Source organism: Urocitellus parryii, chromosome 8 (assembly GCF_045843805.1).
Source record: "Urocitellus parryii isolate mUroPar1 chromosome 8, mUroPar1.hap1, whole genome shotgun sequence".
Taxonomy (NCBI): Eukaryota; Metazoa; Chordata; class Mammalia; order Rodentia; family Sciuridae; genus Urocitellus; species Urocitellus parryii.
The window spans coordinates 121,590,600-121,603,887 of record NC_135538.1 but is presented as its reverse complement, the minus strand read 5'-3'; the positions used below and the strand labels follow the sequence as shown (position 1 = coordinate 121,603,887).

Below are 13,288 nucleotides of genomic sequence, written 5' to 3'. Positions count from 1 at the left end.
CTTTATAGAGTGTACTTATGCAAGCCTAAATAGTATGGGTCAATCACTTGAGGTGGCCTCCTGGTGCAATCAAGAAATGTGTTAGGATTGGGGATGTAGCTCAGTGGTTCAAAAAAAATGCAGTAAATTGGAGATGTACATGTCTATTGCCAGCAAAACAAAGCAGACCATTTTACAATAAAGTAGAAGTACATGCTAAAATGATGATAAAAATATAGTAAATGCATAAACCAGTAGTACAGTTGTTGCTAATCATTATCAAGTCTTATGCACTAACCATAATTGTATGTGCTGTACTTTTTTTTTTTTTTTGAGACAGGGTCTTGCTGTGTTTCTCAGGCTGGCTTTGAACTCCTAGACTTAAGTGGTCCTTGCCTCAGCCTCTCTAACAGCTGGAATTATAGGTGTGTGCCACAGTGCCTGACTCCTGCTATGCTTTTATAAGTGGTGGTGTGACAGTAGTTTATGCCATCATCACTACACACACGTCAAATACATTGTGCTACCTTACAATGCTTACAACACTAGGTGGTAGGAATTTTTCATCTCTATCATAATCTTATGAGATCACCTTCATATATGTGGTTTGTCATTAACCAAAATGTCATAATGTGCCGGTATTAGGTGATTGTTTCTTCCAGTAAAATGTTAGGACCATTCTCTCCCCCACTCTCCCTATTTTTTTAAATTGGATCATTATAGTTGTACATAATCATCAGGCCCATTCTCTCTTATTCCCCTGCAGCCACCCTCTGGATTCTGGAGAGGACTATGGTATGAGAAATAGAAAGTCCACAATCCATTTTCAGAATATAGTATCTTAATTGGATCCAGTTGTGGCCATTTCAATTATAGCCTTTCCCTTTGCCCAATCCAATTTTAAAATCAACCAATTGCTAATTGAAACCCTGAATGCCTCCAATCAGAGTGAAGGGCAGCACTGTATTAGGTTAGGGATATAAACCGGTGGACTTCCCATCCAGATGCACTTGCTAGCCAGGTTCTGTAGCCCCTCCTTCTGTCAGAAGTAAACACCTTGCCCGCCCACCTTCCAGCACATGTTTGATTTCTTGCAGCACCTTGGTATTTCTAACAATGAGAATAGCCATTAGCACCTCCCTTCCACTGTATTTTGAGTTTGTCTCCTCAGACAAATAATACCTGTTATCTTATAGGGATCACAGTTTTCCTCCAACATGGGTCAGATTAAGAGCAGATGTCTGGTACCTGAAAGGTTTCTATCTTTCTTTTTTGTTGGTACTGGGGATTGAATTCGGGGGTGCTTAATCACTGAGCCACATCCCTGGCCCTTTTAATATTTTATTTTGGGACAGGATCTCACTAAGTTGCTCAGGCCCTTGCTCAGTTGCTGAGGCTGGTTTTGAACTTGCAATCCTCCTGTCTCAGCCTCCCAAGCTGCTAGGATTTCAGGCATGCACCACTGCTTCCGGCTGGTCTTTCTTCTTCATGGCCCAATCTGTCTGCCCAGGGCAGGAGGCACCCTTCCAGAGATCTTGCTCTCCTTCTGCCCCCTGTCTTCCTCTTTTCCTTCTGTTCATTCCTGGTGAGCTTGAGGAGTCTATCACCCAAGTAATCTGAGGACAGGAAATAAATGGAGGGAAGATGGGACAACAGGCTGTGGTATCCCTGAGGGACCAGAATCGAGAGAGGAAAAAGGAAGGCTGGGGCTCAGAGAAGGAGACTGCCCACCTGGGGACTCTCAGTGCAGAGAAGGCACAAGCTTGAGAGAGACAGAAGCAGAGCCTGAGATAAGGAGGAGGGTTCAGAAAGAGGAGAGAGGCAGATATCAGCAAGAAGTCTGGGGATTGTCTAGCCAGGCAAGGTGGCACATGCCTGTAATCCCAGCAGCTCAGGAGGCTGAGACAGGGAGGATTGCAAGTTCAAAGTAAGCCTGAGCAGTGAGGCCCTAAGCAACTCATGGAGACCCTATCTCCAAATAAAATAGAATCAGTGGTTAAGTGCCCCTGGGTTTAATCTGTAGTACCCCCCCAAAAAAGTCTGGGGACAAGTAGACATGTTTCCAGATGTTGAGGAAGAGGTGACGGGGGCTTGTACTTAAGTCCTTTAACCCCCACGGCATTGCAGTTCTCATGCCAAAATGATAGGAGAGAATGGCAGAGGGAATGATGTCTTTTCGGAGACATGGAAAGAAAGGGGTAAAGTCAGGGGGGCAGTAGAGATGTGGGAACTAGAGGACCCTCTTGCCTTGATCACTGTCCCTATCTTTGTTCCTCAGGCATGAAGGCTCAGGAGAAGGGCTCTGTCATCGACTGGGGACATCATGCTGATAACTCTTTCTAGTGACAGCAGTTGCCAACCTAATGTATGGAATCAAGGATGAGTGTGGCCCAACTTTGCCCCCAAGTCCAGTGGGACTGGAACCTGGTGGTTAGGACTCTGAGAAGAACAGGGGTTCAGGGAGGAGGATGATAGCTTAGAAGTGTGGAGGGGACAAGGAACCTGACCCGAGGGGCTGGGAGGAAGCACTGGCCTGGCAGGGGTAGGGATTCGGGGCCACTGAAAGAGGCTGGGCAGTGCCAATGGCTGATCAGTCCCTGGAGGTGCTAAATAATTCTAGGTAATGCAGACCCAAGATTTTTAAGTCATCCTATTCATCTCTCATCTCAGGCTTTCCAGTTCCACAGGGAGCTGAATTTGGGGAGTGGTGATGGCTCTGTGACCTTCTATAGATATGACCATGAGCCATCTCTAGTTCATCAAATGAAGGGATGCGCCAGGATAGCTGAAAACCCCTACCCCATTGGCTGATTTGCAATCTTCATCCTCTCCCAGGAGCCCCTGTCCCATCTCCCCTCTCTGGGGCCATTTATTGCAGGTGGGTTCCTAGGTCACTGGGTCCCAGGTCTCTTCCACCAACAGTGCCAAGGAGGCCCAGGGAGGTCTGCAGTCAGTCACCACTGGGAGCTGGGATTCCATTTCTGATTCCCCCTGCTCCCTGCTGCCATCCCCATGGACTGGGGAAAGGCACCCACAGTGGCAGTTTTCTCATCTGTAGAAGGAAGGGCCAGGGCTGGAAGGGTCAGAAAGCTTCCAGCCCTCATGGAGTCTGGGTCAGGGCAGCTGGAAACTTCACCATTCACCCTTTCTTCCCATCCCCACCCCTCTCACCAGGTATCAGACAAGGTCCTTATCTGAGGACAATTTGATCCAGTCATTGGGGACACAGGAGCAGGTGGGGGGGAGGTTCCCTTTCACCCTTCCTTTCTTAGGGAGCTCCCTCAGGTTGGATCCTGACCCCCTTGCACCCCCTGTTTCTCTCCCCTCAGGACCCATGAGGAACCTTGCCTTGTGGTGCTCCCTTGGGCCATTCTGGGAGGGTGGTGGCCACAATCCTTACTAAATAAAATGGCACTCCCTCTACGGGTCTCCCAGCATGGGCTTTGTGGTCCCTAGGAACAGGCCAAGTCTGGTCTCTGCCACTCACTATGTATGGGATCTTGGGCAAGACACTCCTTGATCCAAGATTTGTTTGTCCTGAGAAAATGAGGATGACATTGCCAACCTCATGGCTGTAATTCATAGGTGAGGTGCTTCTATCAACAGAACTGCCACGCCATCGGCAGTCTGTTTAGTGACTGGTCCCTCAGCCTCCAGCTTAGACACTGACTTTAAGAGATCATCCAGGGTCTCCATCTGCTTCTAGGTTCCTCCTCTCCAGATGCCTAGGTCCTCTGGGTGGAGTTGTGGCTAAGAAAGAAGGGAGGGAGTGTTTACTTATAAATGCTGATTAAAATTTATTCTGAAGGAGGAATCCTCAACCTCTGCATTATTGATGTGTTGAGATGGATCTTTATTTGTTGAGGGGCTGTTGTGAGCATTATAGGATGTTTAGCAGCCTCTCTGACCTCTACCCACTAGATGCCAGTAGGGCCCTCTCCAAATTGTGACATGAATATCTCCAGAAACTGCCAGATGTCCTTTGGAAGGCAAATTGTTCCTTATAGAGAACCACTGTATTAGAGGTTGGGGGTCCCTGGAGAAATGGTGGGGTGAGAGGCCTAGCAGACAGAGGGTTGCCAATCACCCCCAAGTCCAGATGGAGTTGCCAGGGGAGTCCTGCCTCTGCCTCAATCTCAGCTTGTGAGATGCATTTCCTGAGAGGCAGGCTGCCCAGTTCTGAGCAGTCATTCTTTGGCCTGACTCCACAGAGCCTCATTAATCTCCCATTAATTGATTGTGAGCAGCTGACCTTTCCTCTGCCCACCCATTCCAGTCCTGCCTGGGGCTGAGGGACCAGTCATGCCAGGGAATGTGAGGAGTCCACGTGATTAGCCCTCAGTCCTCTCGGGAGCCCTGCTGCCTGAGGCCTGGCCTCCTGCCCTCCAGGTCCTAGCCCTTTTCACTCCCTCTGCCTGCTCCACTTCCCTCAGAAAGGCAGCCAGCCCGGCTCCCACTCCACCCAGGAGTCGCATGTATTGACTGACGGCCTCCTGTGTGCCAGGCGCTGTCCCAGGTGCTGGGGATACGGCACTGATGGAGGCATGGACGATGCCCACAGGGTACTTATCTCCCCTCAGCAGAGACCCACAACAAGCAATAGAAGAGGTGGTGGCTCCTGTCCAGCCCCGGGCACTATCATTGGGGAGACAAGTGACTATCTGTGAGCTAACGCTTATTTTAGGCAGAGAATAAGAGGGAAGAGGAACTCCTGGGAACTCCTAGAAATGAGAGTTCTTCATTTCTGTGTGTGGTGTGTGTGTGTGTGTGTGTGTGTGTGTGTGTGTGTGTGTGTGTGTGTGTGTTTAATCAGAAATTGAACCCAGGAGACCTTAATCACTGAGCCACACCCCACTCTTTTATATTTCATTTGGAGACAGGGTCTCACTGAGTTGCTTAGGGCCTCACTAAGTTACTGAGGCTGGTTTTGAACTTGCAATCCTCCTGCCTCAGCCTCCAGAGCTGCTGAGATTACAGGCATGCACCACGATGCCTGGCTAGGTCTGCATTTCTGATCAGGATAGATGGAGGCTTTGAAGCAAAGAGGAGGCTGTTGGGCTGGGGTGGTAGAGAGGGGAAGGGGTGGAGCAAAGGCAGAAGCCCCCATAGGTTGAACATTCCTGTCAAAGAGTTCAGCTTCTGTCACTCTGGGTGGCCTGAGCTGTATGCATCCCTGGAGAGCTGTGTGATGTGGGTCCCTGGACTCCATGTCTATCTTGTCCTTGTCACTTCTCCACTGACCCCACAGCTTGTTGTATTGCCTTGGACATCTCGAATCACCATGTGGACCATGTGAGTGCTCTCTCCCTTTTGCTCTTTCACCTGGTCCTTGGAGACAGCTCCACCCAGAACAGAGTGACCATGTGTGAGCAAGGGGTGTGGAGCTTACTGACGTGAGAGATGTAGGAGGGTGAGTGTAAAGCTGGGGACAGATTGGAACATGAACCTCCTCCCAGAGCCCCAACCATCCTGTCCCCAGCTAGAACTCAGCTCTTCTAGAACTCAGCCATCTGCTCCCTGCCTCTTCAGGTGGGGTTCACCTTCACCCATAGCCCCTCCCCTCTGTTGGGGTTGGGTCAGGAGTCTGCCCCTCTTGGGTCCTTTTGCCTGCCCTGGGATCCCACCCATTCCACAGTACCCTGGTACCTGGCTCTATGACGCAACTGCTGCGGTCTCCTGTTATCAGGCCACCTCTGTGGGGTGCGGTAGCTCCATTTGTTTAAGGCTTAGTCCTGAGGGGCCCCAGCCCCCATGACGTCAGACTTGGCTTCATATAACAGGTTTGCAGCCATGGTCCCCAAACTGTGCCCAGCTCTAACATGGCCCAGCCAGCCGGTGGCCTCCATTTCACTTTTGGCTTCCAGTGCTGCCTTCTCTTTCTTCTAACTCCTTGGGAGGCAGGTAAGATACCTGCAAGGTTAAAAGGAGTCACAGTTACACAGTGGGATGGAACTCAGAGAGGGATTGTCTCTTGATTCATAAGGTTGGATGAATAAGCATATAAATGAATGAGGGATGTGGGGGATGGGTTGCTGTGTACAGTTGTCTGGGGCATTCACTGCTCAAGTTTGCCAGTTAAGGGGTGTAGGAAATGAAATCCAGCCTGCTCTTTAAGACCTGGCCTACAGAGCTGCACCTACCCAAAGGGGGCAGGAGTGTGGACCCACTTTTCTTTGTACTGGGAATTGAACCCAGGGGTATTTTACCACTGAGCTACATTCCCAGTCCTTTTTAATTTTGGGACAGGGTCTCACCAAGTTGCAGAAGCTGGCCTGAAACTTGTGATCCTCTTGCTTCAGTCTCCTGAGTAGCTGGAATTATAGGCATGTGTCACAGTACCCAGAGGGACCTGACGTTCATTGAGTACCTGTTTCACACAAGCAACTCACAGGTGCTCATGATACTTCATCTCACTTCACCTTCTCAACATGAGGAGAGGATTTACTAACATTCTAGCTTCTAATTGAGGAGAATGAGATCTAAAGGGCTTGCCCAAGGTCACAGGACTAGAGAGGGGCAAGCAGGAACTCTACCACTCCACACTGCCAGCTGCATGGGGTGGGAGGTGGGGTGAATTTCTCTCCTGAGAATGCTGTTATGTGCAGACTTAGGTTCTTGTCCTGACTCTGGGTCACTTAGCTCATCTGGACCTCTACTCCATCTGTAAAATGGGAAGGACACTGCTGGTCAATACCCTGAGCTGGTGCCTATTCAGCATTTGCTCCACACCAGGTATTGTTCTAGGCACTTCATCCGTATTTACTTATTTAATTCTCACTGCAACTCAACAAGGTTCTGTCCCTATCTTACAGCTGGGAAGCATCCCAAGGCTTTGATGAGAAAATGAGCATGGAAAAATATTTAATGAGCAAAACAGATCCTATGGAATAAGATGAAATTGCTAAATTGTTTCACTTGCCTTAATTAAGAAACAGTTCTGGATCTGGACCAGGGAGCAGAGATGCCAAACCCAGGTGTGATTTGGAGGGCCTTGGGTGATTAGGAGGAGGGACTTTATGAGGTAGACGGGAGACAATATGTCAATTCATAGAGAGTATCTACATCTGGGATAGAGTCAGCAAAGGTGGAGGCAGTGATGACCCCAAACCAGGGCTGAGGATGTGGAGTCTGAGATGCTTCAGGCAGGTTCTGGGGCACAGCAGGCAGTGTCTTCCTCTAATACTGTTTGACTGGGGATGATATTAGAGAATGCTCCTTCCCTGAGCTCAGTGTCCTGTTAGGGCCAGAGAGGGCAGGGGCTGCCTCTGACAGGTTCCACAGTGCACTCTATCCATGCCTTGACTTCATGCCTGTCCCCTTTACTTGAAGGGTCTAGGAAGCACCAGAGCTGCCCTCAGCTTCTGTGTCCCCATCCTGCTTACCTGTCTTCCCATTCTGAGACAGTTGCTCTCTATACCTTTTGTCTTCTGCAGCTCAGAGAAAAAGAGGAACCTGTATAGGGCACAGGGGATTGAGTCATGAATCAATGACACACAGCCCTGGCAGGAAAATTTGCTCTAGGGCAGGAGGCAGGGCGCAGGTCAGAGGAGCAGCAACTGAGCCTCTGGGTTCTGTGGGTGCAGCCTGGGAGGTGCCTGCTACAGCTTGTCTGGGAGGGATGGAGAGTGAAGACGGAAGGAAGCAGGAGATGGGGTCTTAGAATGTAGAGCAATGGGTGATATGGGGAGGGTTTGAGACTGGTATCAGGGTGGCATAGGGATCAAGTAGGTCTCAAGGCCATGGCTGTGTCTGGCAGCCATACTGGATGTGGCGTGAGGGGGAGACTCCTGGGATGGGTGAAGCCCTTGCCACAAAGTTCTGGGGTCCCCCCTAGCATTTATCTTCAGGACTAGTCAATACCCACTCAGCTATAGTGATAAACAAAACAAATCAAAATCCCTGCCACAGTGGGAATTAAACTGCATTTATTGTGTACTGGAGAGGGACAAGTGCCAGGTTGCTAAAATGCAGCAGGAGAAGTAGCTCAGGAATGCAGGCCACTGCCATTGTGGAGAGGGTGGTCCGGGTTGGCCTTCGAAGTATTTGGAACAGGTGGGTCAGAGGAGAAACTTGGGCTGCTGCAGGCAGGTGTGCAGGGCCACAGGCTCAGACTTACAGACAACAACTCAAATTCAATACATAATTAAAGAGACTGCTATGCTCCATGCTTCCTTTGGCTCTCATGTTAAGCTGGTGCAGTCAGCATCATTGTTATTTATAGTTGAGGACATGAGACTTCAGAGCATGTAAGTGACTTGATCAAGGATGCAAAGCTGATGAGGACACAGCCTGGACTCCAACCCTGTCCTCCAATTCTTTAAGGCCAGTGAAATTTGTCACTCTGCATTGCTACCTGCTCTTTCTTGTATGCATTCTACAGATATTCATTCCTTATAATGTTAAAAAGCATCTGGGGTATAGTAGAAAATCAGTCTTTACCAATTTCCTCACCTATTTGAATTGCTTTTCCCTCCCTGTAAAATTGTAAGATTATAACTCTTACTTTATGGGTTTGTGGGAAAGATTAAATAAACAAATATGTGGATTCTATACTTCAGGGGTTCTAAAAATGTTAGAGACAGCTTGTACTGATGTCTAAGTTGTGCACTGTGGTTGTAACCAGTAAGAGACTATGCTGGGGAGCCCAGAATGTGTGTTCAAATTCTGGCTGCACTTTTTATTTCCTGGGTGTTCTTAAAGAGATTATTTAACCACTCTGAACCTTGTTTCTTCATGTATAAATTTGGGAGAATACTAAATAGTTCTCAACATGAAAGGATTCTCGTGAAAAGTAAGTAACTTAGTGTTTGTTTGTTCTTGCTAGTAGGCCATGTATGTCTCATAGTAAATGCTCAAGAAACCTTGGCTGTTGCTATTGCTGGGAGGGCTGTGTATAAGTCACTTGTCCTCCATGAAACTCTTGGTTCTCAGATGTAAAACAGGAGAGGTTGTCAGCATGTAAGAAACCCTGTAAGGGTTGGAAGATATATCATCACATAAGAGAATGCCGAAAGAGAAGATCTGTGGTGTAACCAGTCAAGCACCAGGCCTAGTGAGTTAGCTTTCTGTTACTGTAAAAAAAAAAAAAATTGAGATAATAAACTTATGAAGAAGAAAGGTTTATTTTGGCTCACAGTTTTGAAGGGTTGAGTAAAGACCAACTAGATTCATCGCTCTGGGCCTGTAGCGGCCTATTGTGGCGGGAGCATGTGGTAGAGAAAAACCATTTACCAGGAATGACAAAGAAGAGGCTGTGGTCCCACGATCCCCTTCAAGGGTACACCATCAATGAATGGAAGACTTTCCACCAGGCCCCACCCCTAAAGGTTTCACCACGTCCTATTGGGGCACCAAGCTGGGGACCATGCCTTCGAAACACAAACCCTTGGGGGACTCCAGATCCAAGCTATGGCACCTAGAGAAGGTACCCAATACATGATAACTATTATTAAATTTTTTGCCAAGGGAATGAGAATACAATTGGCGAAGGGGAGTGACAGCCTGATAATTCAGCCCTTCTCCTTTTTCCCAACCTTAATTCCCTTTAGGGGCTTGGGTTTCTCTCTGATCTCTTGCCCCTTTCTTGTCCCACCTGTTATTCAAAGACTGAGTTCCTCAACCCCTGATTCTCCTCATCGCAGAGAGGTGGGTGGAAATGGTCTCCTATGGCTGGGAACAGCTCCAGGTTCTGGTCACCGCCTTGAGCTAACAGACACTGGAAATCTCAGTTATGTAATAGCATGATCTCCCTTGTTCTTTGGTGATCTCTGGTTCTCGCTTTTCTGGTCAGATATCAGGGACGTGTCCTCTGTCCCCATCTGGTTGTTTTCCCATAGAATTAAAGTCCATATCTGCCGATTGATAGGGATGTTTTCCTTCACACCCTGTCCTTAAACATAGTTAGTTCCTCCCAGAATACAGGTACCTCATTCACTCCTGTCAGGACCCCCAAGGAGCTACTTTCCCCTTCCTTGGAAAGAGGATTTCATTTCATAAGTCTGTAAAGGAGCACCTGTGAGGCCAAGTGACAGTCAATCCCTGCTCTCAAAGCCTTGTAAGTTGATAGGCATGGTTGGAAGTAGATGTTAATAGGTTCAAAAACAAATGTAGATTTGGGCCTGAGTTCTGACCCCTGGGCGGTGGTCCTCTCCACTTGCTAGTTGGCAGAGGTATCCTCTCCTGCATGCTTCAGGCCCCAGGGGTTGCCACCTCTGAGATTGTCATGGGGCTCTTGGAAGCCCAAGACTGTCCTGGGGGCACATCTAGCGCTGTCCTCCAACTTCTCTAGCAGCAGATGGATTTCCATGGTAACAGCTAGAAGGGAAAAATGGTCGAGCTTTTGGTGCCTGCTAAAGTCATTGTGATCTTGTTAGATATCGAAGAACATTTTATTTCCTTACATTAAAGAAAATGTTAAAGAGTATATTCAGACCCATTGGGAAGAGGAGGAGTGCCAATCTTTTGAGAAAACAGGTTGAAGAAAATGCCCATGTGGATGGGGCTGTTCCAATATCTGCAGCTTCTGGGAATGGGGTAGATAACTTGTGCTGACAGATGTCTTTGGACCCAAAGACCACAGCGCTCAAACAACTGCAGGGCCACCTGTGGAGGGCAGCATTTATAGCTGGGTGCATGAAAGCGGAGTTTTTTGAAGTTGTAGTTCCAGCAGTCAGGAAGTGGAGGGAAGCTGGAATGAAGGTGTTCATCTATTCTTCTGAAATTGTAGAGGCTCCAAAACTATCATGTGGGCATTCTACAGGGGGAAATATTATTGAGCTTTTGGATGGTCACTTTGACACCAAGATTGGACAGAGTGGAGAGTCAAAGTTATAGAAAGATTGCAAATAGCATTGGAGGTCCAACCAACCACATCTTGTTTCTAAGACATGTGACTTTTAGAAGCCAGTGTTGCTGGAGAAGCAGGTGTGCATGTAGCCGGAGCGGTGACAGCTGGCAATGCAGGATTGACAGATGATGATAAAACTTCCTACAGCCTCTCACATCCCTTAGTGAACTATACCTGCCTCCCTCAGCACAGAGGACCATTTCTACAGAAGACCAACTGTTCCTCAGGGTTGTCCCCCCAGTGTCTGGTTTTATTCTAATGGTAAAGTAATTTACTTACATAGACATATATATGTGTGCCAGTATATGCATGTGTATGCTCATTAACTTTCTTGAGCACATAGTGAGAAAAAAAAGTCTTCAGTTCAGTGAAAATGAAACTTATGTAAAGATGCTCTAGATGCAGAAATAGTTCGAAACTATAACACCAACCTTTATTGAGGGCAAAGTGTAGGTGATAGAAGAAAATACAAATCAAATGTGTTATGATTATCAAATCCTATACTAAAATGAGAAATTAGTTTTGAAAATTATTCCGAGGCCTACTACTGTAAATACTGGAAATACTTCAGAGACATTCTTAATAATTCATTGCCCTTGTTTAATGGTGAGTGGGAAAATTTACAAGCTGTATTTCCTATTTGCCTCCCTTGGGACAAAAGATAAAGGTATATGTTTCTATTGCCAAACAGCAAAATTAAGAAAGAAAATTCACTTGAATCTTGATCAGTCAAGTATTTGTTACTTAAGAAGAAAATTACTAATCATGTGGCAACCATAGCCAGCACTTGCCTTATCAATGAAAAAGGTATGCTGATATAACAGCTAAAAAAGAAATATTGTTCTTAATGTTCAACAAAATGATTCTAATTCTACTGGTTGTTACCAGTTGCCTTTCTAACTTTATCTTACACAGTTTAAGAATATATATTAATTGCTACTTACTATTTTTTAAAATAAAATTTTGCTGAAATTAGTTATTAGCACCAAGAAGAGCCCTAATATATAATATTTCCCCATTGAATGTGAGAAATGTAAATTTTATAACAGCATTATTTGCCCAGGTTCAATTCTAATAGAATTACATGTCAGTTTTCTGTTGTAATTAATAAAAGCATTCTCTTCTTTCAGTTTTATAGAGGTTCTTCAACTATATCACATACTACCATAATCAAGACAAATTCAGATTGAAGAAAATTTTTTAAAATAAGAAATTTATTTTATTTTTGTCTTAATTATGTGTGTGATGTATGTGTTTAATGAAGTGCCAATGGAAAAAATTGTTAACTGGCATTTGAATTATGTATACATATATGGTTGCTATTTCATCTGGGCTGTAAGCATTCAATATATTAATGGGATTTCTTATGCTTTTGAGAGTCTTAATGTTTGAAGTATTTCAGATAATGCCTGAAGGAGGCAATTATTTTTTAGTGAATCCTGGAGGGATAATTTTAGGAAGCTTCAAATAAGGAAAAGGAAAAGTTATAAAAAGATTGATCTTCTAGTAGCTAATTTAAAGAATCTAAAGACTACAAAATATAGAAGAGTAGAAAAATAGAAATGCATATAAGAAATCTTAAAAATGGGAGTAATTTGTAAATAATGGCAAAATCACAAATGATCATAAAAGGATGAATTTATTTTTTGACTGGTAAAAGTGGATTCTTTATTTAAAAAAATAGTACATGTGAGAAACATGCTCACCTCTCCAAACTCAAAGAATGGATCAAGAGACAAGAGACACAGCAAATAGTGATGTTTCACTTTGATGATGATCTTGCAAGATTGGGTGTCTTGCAAGACAAGGTGTCTCAGAGAGAGCAGGCACACACAGTTTGGATGTATCCAGCATCTTACCTGTAGAGTTCAAGGTCCCTTGCCCAATTCCTCATTGTCTGAGTATTATGGGGTGTATACAGTCTTCCCTAACATCACCTAAGTTTTATTTGCAGTGTCCTATTGGGTTATATAAAGGTGCATAATTTTAGTTGTTCCCATATCCCTTTGTTGTCTCATGGCAGGAAAGCCTTCATGGGTGAATGCATTCTAACCCTTAGGCAGCTCTTAACTTCTTTACCTAAGTTACTATATTTTTTTTATTAGTTGCTCATGATAATACAATGATCTTGACATATCATACATTTGAATCAGATAGGGTATAATTTCTCATTTTTCCAAGTGTACAGGTTGCAGAATCACATTGGTTATACAGAAACATATATTCATACAGCAATACTAGTGTCTATTTTATTCTGCTGCCCTTCCTATCCCCCCTTCCCCTCCCCTAAGGATGAATTTTTAAAAATACAGCAAATGTAATAACAACTTGAAGGTAACTGGAAAGAGTAATGGACTATTTTGAGAAGCTAAATGAAGCTAGATCTTATCCACTTAGAGGAACCAGAAAAGATGCCAGAAGGATGTGTGATTGAGGGCCTAGAAACAAACGTGGGAAAGGAGT

General features: G+C 45.6%; 1 pseudogene; it reads left to right on the top strand.

The window, feature by feature from the left end:
• Positions 1 to 10,306: 10,306 nt before the first annotated feature.
• Positions 10,307 to 11,095, top strand: LOC113200765 (enolase-phosphatase E1 pseudogene; annotated as a pseudogene).
• Positions 11,096 to 13,288: the final 2,193 nt, after the last annotated feature.